Source organism: Triticum aestivum, chromosome 5A, assembly GCF_018294505.1.
Source record: "Triticum aestivum cultivar Chinese Spring chromosome 5A, IWGSC CS RefSeq v2.1, whole genome shotgun sequence".
In the NCBI taxonomy this organism is placed as follows: domain Eukaryota; kingdom Viridiplantae; phylum Streptophyta; class Magnoliopsida; order Poales; family Poaceae; genus Triticum; species Triticum aestivum.
The window spans coordinates 620,170,210-620,178,074 of NC_057806.1; the positions used below are offsets into that span (position 1 = coordinate 620,170,210).

The following is a 7,865-nucleotide window of genomic DNA, read 5'->3' on the forward strand; positions in this document are numbered from 1 at the left end:
CGTTGTGACCCGATGTAAAGTTGCTCTACTAGAGTATACACCGCCTTCAATTTGATCAGCGTATTCTGCTTGAGGTTTGTGCTCCTGGGGCCTGTATTAGTAAGTATAAGGTAAACCTCAAGTAACAATTGAAGGAATATTTACAATATTTAATGCTTGCTTAAGATAACTTACCAAAGTTCGCTGAGACCATCCGAGATATCTGGCGTTGTAAGCCGGTCAGTTCGGCTGTTGCATTTGCCAGCGACGCCTCTGCTGTCTCGGCCCGGGTCACCAGTCCGGCCTTTTCGTCAGTCCAAATTTTCTTCTCCGACTCAAAATTTTTCTTCAGCTTCTCTTGTTCAGAGACGCTGAATTCAAATTTGGAGTTAGCCTTTTGAATTTCAATCTCCTGGGCTGCCAGGCAGTTCTTCAGGTCAGCAATCTCCGATTCAAATTGACTTATGGTGGCCTGCATTGCACCGGATAGTAGTCAAGATTACGGTAAATAATATTAAGTCCCAAGCACTTTGCAAGCAAAGATACTTGACACTTGGGTGCTAATGTATACCGAAGCTTTCTAAATTATTAAGCCGGTCCTGGATATTAAGTCCCAAATACTTTGCAAGCAAAGATACTTAGCACTTGGGGGCTAATGTGTATCGCAAGTTAAAGGTATTGTGTTACATCCGGTTTAAATATTTTTCTTTAAGCCAGGCAAGCAGCTCTAACAATTTTTCTAAGTCTACAGCATATTTATTCATAAGCAATAGACTTGGGGGCTGGTACAGTAAGTATAATTGAAAGTAAGGAAGCATAAGTCATACCTCGGATTTTTGCTGTATTTGCTTCACCATGTCAATTTCCAGGTCACGGCTACTTTGCACCTGGTTGATATAGCCCGAGACGATCTCTCCAATACTCAAATGAGTATAGTCGGTGATATCTATCTTGGCCTTACGGCGTTCTAGCAACTCCTCTTTAGCCGAGCATTTGGCAAGGACGGTGGGCCTGGTCGGCTCAACGAATTGAGCCTTGAGAAATTCCACTTCTAGGTCAGCCGTTTTGACTGGGCTAGGTGCCTCCGGGTTAATAGAACCATCAAGAATATCTTCAGCAGGCGGGTCAAAAGTTGGTGCTGCAATGTCTTGAGCCGGCTCAGGCGGCGGTTGATGTGTGGAAGAGTCGGGAGCAGCTATACCCTGTTCCGGTTCAGTCACCACAGGGGTTTGGGCCGGTTTATCCCTCTTGGTTTTCTTCCTGGGCTTAACCTGCACGCTGTGGGTAAAGCAGAGAAATAAGTAAAGAAACATGAAGAAAGAAAAACATAAGGTGAATAAATTGATATTATCTAGGGGCAGTCTTAAAAGCCGGCATGTTTGATTGCATGGACTCGCCGGATGAAGGAGAGGTATCCTGGTAATTGGAGTCAGAGGAATTGAGAGGTTGACGGATTAGACCCGCCAAAGGTAAAAAGGGTATAAGTTGGAGATAACCTCAGTCCGACGCTTCCGGGTTGTGTCAGGCAAGCCGGAGGATAGATCTGCATCCTTGTTGGTCCGGGTCTGCCTCCGGTTTTCAAATTGCTGTTGCTTCAAAAGAAAGTCAGGATCTTGGTAAGCCAAAGGGTGTGAAAATCTTACTTTCCGGGTTACTCTTCGAATTTTCTGACGCGGCCGAAGCTCGGAGTCGGAGGAGATCATAGTTACCTCTTCCTCGACGGGTTGGCTGTTGCCCGTGTCTTCCTGAAAGAAGGTTAATATCAGTAAGGTAGTGATAAAGGAGAAAGGGAAACTAAAAAGTTACCTCTTCCTCATTATCATCAGAATCATCAAGCTGAAACAACTCAGAAGCGCTAGGCTTCCTTTTCCTTGAGGTGGTGGGCTTGGCGGTTTTCCTTTCGGCTCTCTTGGCCGCCCTGGCTTTCTTGGCCGCCTCATGATCATATTGGATTTTCCAGAAGTTATCATTTGCCTGTAAAAGATTATAAAGGGTTATGCGTAAGAATATAGTATAACATGATAAAAATAACCCGACGGCTGGAAACTTACTGCAGGGGCCGGGTTCTTCTTGCAAAAAGGTAGTAAGCCGAAAGCGTTACTATTCACGGTGCCCTCTTTCAACAAAGACTGAGTTGTAGCTTCCACTACGTCATCTGGTAAGTCGTCAGGACTATGACGCTGAGGGTCATCTTTCTCGCTTGAATAATTACACATTAAGCCGGGGCGGCGGCTTAACGGAATTATTCAACAAGCAACCCAGACTCGGACCAGGTCAATGCCATCTAAGCCGTTCCCTAAAAGAGCTTTAATCTTCTTGATCTTGGGGGTGAGTGGCAGATGTTCAATAGCAGTCAACTTATCTGGCAGCGGGTGAGTAGGTTCAAGGCGCAATGCACGGAAGCCAAGCAGCGGGTTTTCACCAGCCGGAGAAGTATCTTGGCAGTAGAACCATGTCTGGTTCCAGTCCTTTGGATGACTCGGCAATTCAGCATAAGGGAACAGGCAGTCTCTCCGCCTTTGAATCGATATGCCACCAAGCTCCAGACTGGGCCCGTTGGCCCGCTCATTCTGCCGGTTCAAATAGAACAATTCCCTGAACAAAAGTAGGCTAGGTTCTTCTCCAAGGTAGACCTCACAGAAAACTTGGAAGTTGCAGATATTTGACACAGAATTGGGCCCGATGTCTTGAGGTCTTAAGTCAAAGAAGTGCAAAACGTCTCTAAAGAATTTTGAACCGGGAGGAGCAAATCCCCGGCTCATGTGATCGGTAAAAATGATCACCTCCCCTTCCTTGGGTTGAGGTTTCTCTTCAAACGGGTCAGGAGCACGATAAGACATGACATCCTTCTTGGGTAGATGGCCAGACTTTACAAACTCGGACAGTTTGCTCTCTGTAACAATGGATGGGACCCAGTTGCAGGTAACCGGAAGTTTAACAGCTTTGGGTGCCATTGGGTAAATTGAAGCCTACAACAAGATAAAGGAAATTTTCCGGTTTATTATAACCCGGACAATAAACATTATTGGGTTATTTAAGATGGCGGCTTAAGAAGGGACCTAATGACATACAGGTAACTATCTGATAATGTTTAACAGCTGCAGGTATTAAAGATGATTAAGGTTTTCTTAAGTCGTGAGAGGCAAGCGGTGCTGACAGTCGGTATTATCTTAAACCGGTTACACGGACTACTATGGCTGAAACAGAGTCAACAGACACAGTTTTTGGCTAAGTGTGGAGCAAATAGGTTTCACAAATTGCAAATATTATTTTGGATCAAACGATGCTCTAGAAAGGAAAAATTTCTAGACCTAAAAACAATACAGGGAAGTTCATATACTCAAGGAGGGCTTCCAAAACAAGGAAATGAGATCCGTTTTCATACAGAATAAGCACACAACATCCTCCGCAGCAGTTCTATGTGGTTTTTACGATCTGAACAAGGTATTAGAGGTAAGGACTAATGGAGGTTACGTCGGGCGACGATGAATGTCGACGAACTCAAGGCAGTACTAATACAAATCTGAGAAAGGGGGAAAGAGAACTCACCGATGTGGAAGAACTGCGGAGGGTTGCCGTTGTTCTCTAGTCAAAAAACAGGGTGATGCAGCGGCCTGAGTCGGTGAAGACGAGGTTTCCGATGGTGGCGGCGGCGGAGCTCGAGCGGCAGAAGAGGGAGTGCGAGGAAGAAGACGACCGGAGGAAATGAAAAAGATCTAGGTCGCGCCTATTTATAAGGAGGACCAACTGAGACGGCGCGAGAAACGAGGAGACCAAGACATCATTATCCAGCGGCCCCGACGCCTCGATTTTCGGGAGGGTCAGTAAAGGGAAAGATCCGTTGAAGATATGATGAATTAAAATATAAGTTTTATTGAAGATGACGTCACGATGATTTAACCTGGAGCCAGAGGATGACGTCACGGCGGGTTACAATTTTTCACGCAAGACAGAAGACCAAAGGCCAGTTCATAAGGTTTTCAAAGATTGACATGAACCGGGTTCAAATCAATCTGGGGCCTAATGTTGGGGATATGACTATTTGTGTAAGCCGTCCAGGAGGGGCCGGGTTACGCAAATAGAGGTTCATCAGAAGCCCAAGACCAAGGCATGAAGATGGCGGTTCACTAAAAGGCTTAAAGGCCCACAGGCGACTCTGAGGCCCGTAAAGATAAACCGCCATGATGGTATAACTTGTACTGTAAGGTAGAAGTAACTAGTCGCCGAGCCGGACACTGTTTATGAGCCAGCCGGGACTCTTCAGGCCGCAGGGCGTCAACCCGTGTATATAAGGGGACGACCCGCCAGCGGCTTAGGTGGGAAAACAACTAATCGAGAGCCAGGCATAGCGTATCTCGCTCCCTGGTCATCGAAACCTCAAGCAATTCCAACCCAACTAGACGTAGGCCTTCCTTTACCGTAAGGGGCTGAACTAGTATAAACCTCGCGTGTCCTTGTCCCGATTAACCCCTTTAAGCTTCCTAGTTGCGATGGCTCCACGATTAAGTCCTTGCAAAAGGACATCTGCCGTGACAATTCCACGACAGTTATAGTGGGGTGTTTATTTGCAGTCCGGATCGCCGCTGGTATGAAAAAAACAAATCTTGCGCTATATATTATAAGTTTGCTTCCATAACAATATTTAAAAAATATTTAACAGGTAAAATTAACATCATATTTAGATTCCACATATTTTTCTAATAAAATTTCATATATAATATGTTAAAATCGAAGTTACGGTTTAAAAGATACAGATAATTTAGAAAGTCATTTGGTTTGACTTAAATATATTCCAAAATAATATTTAAAAATACTTAACAGGTAAAATAATCTCATATTCATATTCTACATATTTTTCTAATCAAACTTCATATATAACATGTTTAAATCAGACTTACGGTTTAAAAGATATGGATGATTTTAAAAAGCATTTGTTTGACTTAAATATGATCCGCGGATGAATTACCTAAAACATTAGGGGGTTTTCGAAAAATATAAAATAACGGTTCGGGTGTGACTTAAATCCAGAAGGCGGGTTGATTTCAAGAAAAGACAGAGACTTTTGTGTAAAATACGAAAATAACGATTCGTTTTAACTTAAAACAGAACTGCCGGTTGAATTCTTTGAAATAGAGGGACTTTTCTGAAAAATGCCATTGACGGACGAAAGAAATCCAATTTTCTTTATTATTAGGTAAAGAAGAATGAGATTCAATCATTTGAATGATTCAAATTCAACATGCACAACAAAAAAAATCATGAACACACATATAGCTGTATCGATCAAGCAAATCAAATTAAAACATGCATACAGCTCATCTAAGAGGCACCACATCAATCAAGTTTGATCCAAAATCACCAAAACACAACATGTCTTATGTTGCGGATCGAGCCCAATAGAAGGCATGCAACAGGAGCTCAAACACTATAATCACCAAAGTAATCATGACCACCTCCATCATCACCACCATTCATACTTCTTATTGCGTTGCTGGAGTCGTGGGAGGCGACCTACCATCGTAGGAGACGCCGCAGCCTTGCCACCGACCTTGTTGCTGGAGTTGGTTGTCGGTGCGGTGGCCCAAGTAGGTTCTTGGTGCCCTACCTCTTCCTCGGTGCAGGCGGCAGTGCAGGGGTCGTTTCCGGCAGCAGTGGCCAGCGAGGTGGCAGAAGGATCTTGCCTCTCCATCCTGGCTGGAATCGGGGGCATCGGCGGTGGCAGCACCGAGAATGGTCAATGATGGCTACAAGTGGTGGCTGCTTTTGGGCGGGAAGAGAGGGTGCTGAAACTTTTGCTCTGGGAGGTGACGAGTATATTTGAGAGAGTTGGGCTCACTTTTGAGGCCTCCTAGTAAAATTTACTAACAGTTGAGACATCGGTTAGGTGCAGTGAGAGGATGAAAAATATAGAGTTATAGCTTTACAGGGGATTGGTTAGAAATTCTCTTAATCCTTAGGAGGAAAACCGAAGGGTGGCATTGGCATGTACAGGAGCAATTGAGTGCCCCGGTTGGTGGTCTCCATAGGAACATACCCGTTTGATTTGCCAATGAGGATATAACACTTTTGGCGTCAAAATATTTGGACCCCTATAAATCCTAAACGTTTGGATTTTAAGCATGTCACCCCAAATGTTTTTTTATGACAACTTTAGTTGATAAAATGTGGGAACTTTTCCCAGTTCGTTTTTTGACAGAAAATTGCCATTTTTGCCAACCTCACCTGAACTAAAGTTGCCCTAAAAGAACGTTCGGATTGCCATGCTTAAATCCGAATGTTCGGGATTTATCATTTCCGAATTATTTCTGTTGTCTTGTTTGTATCGCTATCAAGTAAGTCATCCTCATGATTTACACCATGATCAAGCCCATCATCATGGTTTTCCCAAATCGTTATAGATGAGCTTGAACACCAAAAGAAACATTCTCCAAAATCTCTATCATTGGTGTTGTGGTCGCTACATTCAGCTGGATTTACACAGCCATTAGTGTTCCAAATGGTCAAGATGCTTCTGAATTAATACCCATTTTTCCTACAACACGTGATCTGTGCATTCTATTGGAGTATATTTTCTGTAGATGTACTTAAAAAAAGTTATTTATTGTAGATTTTGTTCACAAAAAATGTCTATATATACTAGTGATTTCTCCCCATCCGTGAACTTGACCCAAGATCTCCTTTGATAATCTTCCGTTGTGTCTGTAGGGGAGCGTTAGGCAGACCGAATATCTCGCATATTCAGTTATTCCTTCCCATATTTACGTCTTTCGTGTTAACACAATCATGCCATTATCATGGTTAGGATCGTAGGCATTTGTTTGTATATATATGTACCTTGTATTATTGTCATTCTTTATTAGTGCGAGATATCAGGAAGGTCAGATTGTGGCCTCTATTTCGCAAGCTAGCTATTCAACAATGGCAGAGCACTGCAAGATCTCTGCTGCCATGGTAGCTGAGCAACGGTCGTATGTGCTCAAGGTAGATGGACACTCAAGAGCCAAGGCACTACTCAATAACGGGGAGCCCACGATCTCAACCCCTTTCAATGTTGGAGGCCACGACTGGGACGTGAGATATTACCCGAACGGTGGTAAGGGCCATTCCGAAATTTCACATATTTTAGTGGGCTGCGAAATATCTTTAACCCCGAAATTTTGATGCAAATTAAGTGAAACGTGAAATCGCAAAATCTGAAATAATTTCTGAAATATGCGAAATTTCTGAAATTTCGCATATTACAGTGAGCTCCGAAATAATTTGGTCTCCGAAATTAAAAACCTTGCCTGAGAGACGATTGCCTCACCCTCAGGTGCGATGTCACCGTGGCGAAGGAGATCAAGAGCCAAGAAACAAGGGTTGCTCCAAGCGACCTGCACCAGCATCTGGGTGACCTCCTCAAGAACAAAGACGCAGCAAACCTAGCCTTTCAGGTCGGCGGACAGAGTTTCTCTGCTCACAGGTGTGTCCTTGCAGCTCGGTCATCCGTCTTCAAGGTGGAGCTCCTCGGCGCCATGAAGGAGAGTTGTGCAGGTAGTCCCTGCTCCACTTCATATACACCGATTCGGTCCCTCCGGTGCTTGATGTGGTGATGGCTGGCCATTTGCTAGTGGCGGCTGACAGGTACAATATCTTCAGGCTGAAGCAGATATGCAAGGAGAAACTGTGTAGTCACATTGATTCCGACATGGTGGCCACCAGTTTGGCTATAGCCGAGCAGCATGGTTTCCATGGTCTCAAAGAAGCTTGTTTCCAGTTCCTCGCTTGTCCGTCCAATTTGGAGGTGATGACCCCCGCTCCCGCTAGGGTTCCCCCCGCCGCCGGCGGGCCCTAGGCCCTCCCCGCCGCCGCCGCCCGCCCGGCGCGGCGCCCCTCTCCGCCGCTCC

General features: G+C 44.7%; 1 pseudogene; it reads left to right on the plus strand.

The window, feature by feature from the left end:
* Positions 1-6,897: 6,897 nt before the first annotated feature.
* Positions 6,898-7,865, plus strand: part of LOC123101650 (BTB/POZ and MATH domain-containing protein 2-like) — a 2,357-nt pseudogene continuing 1,389 nt past the window's right edge.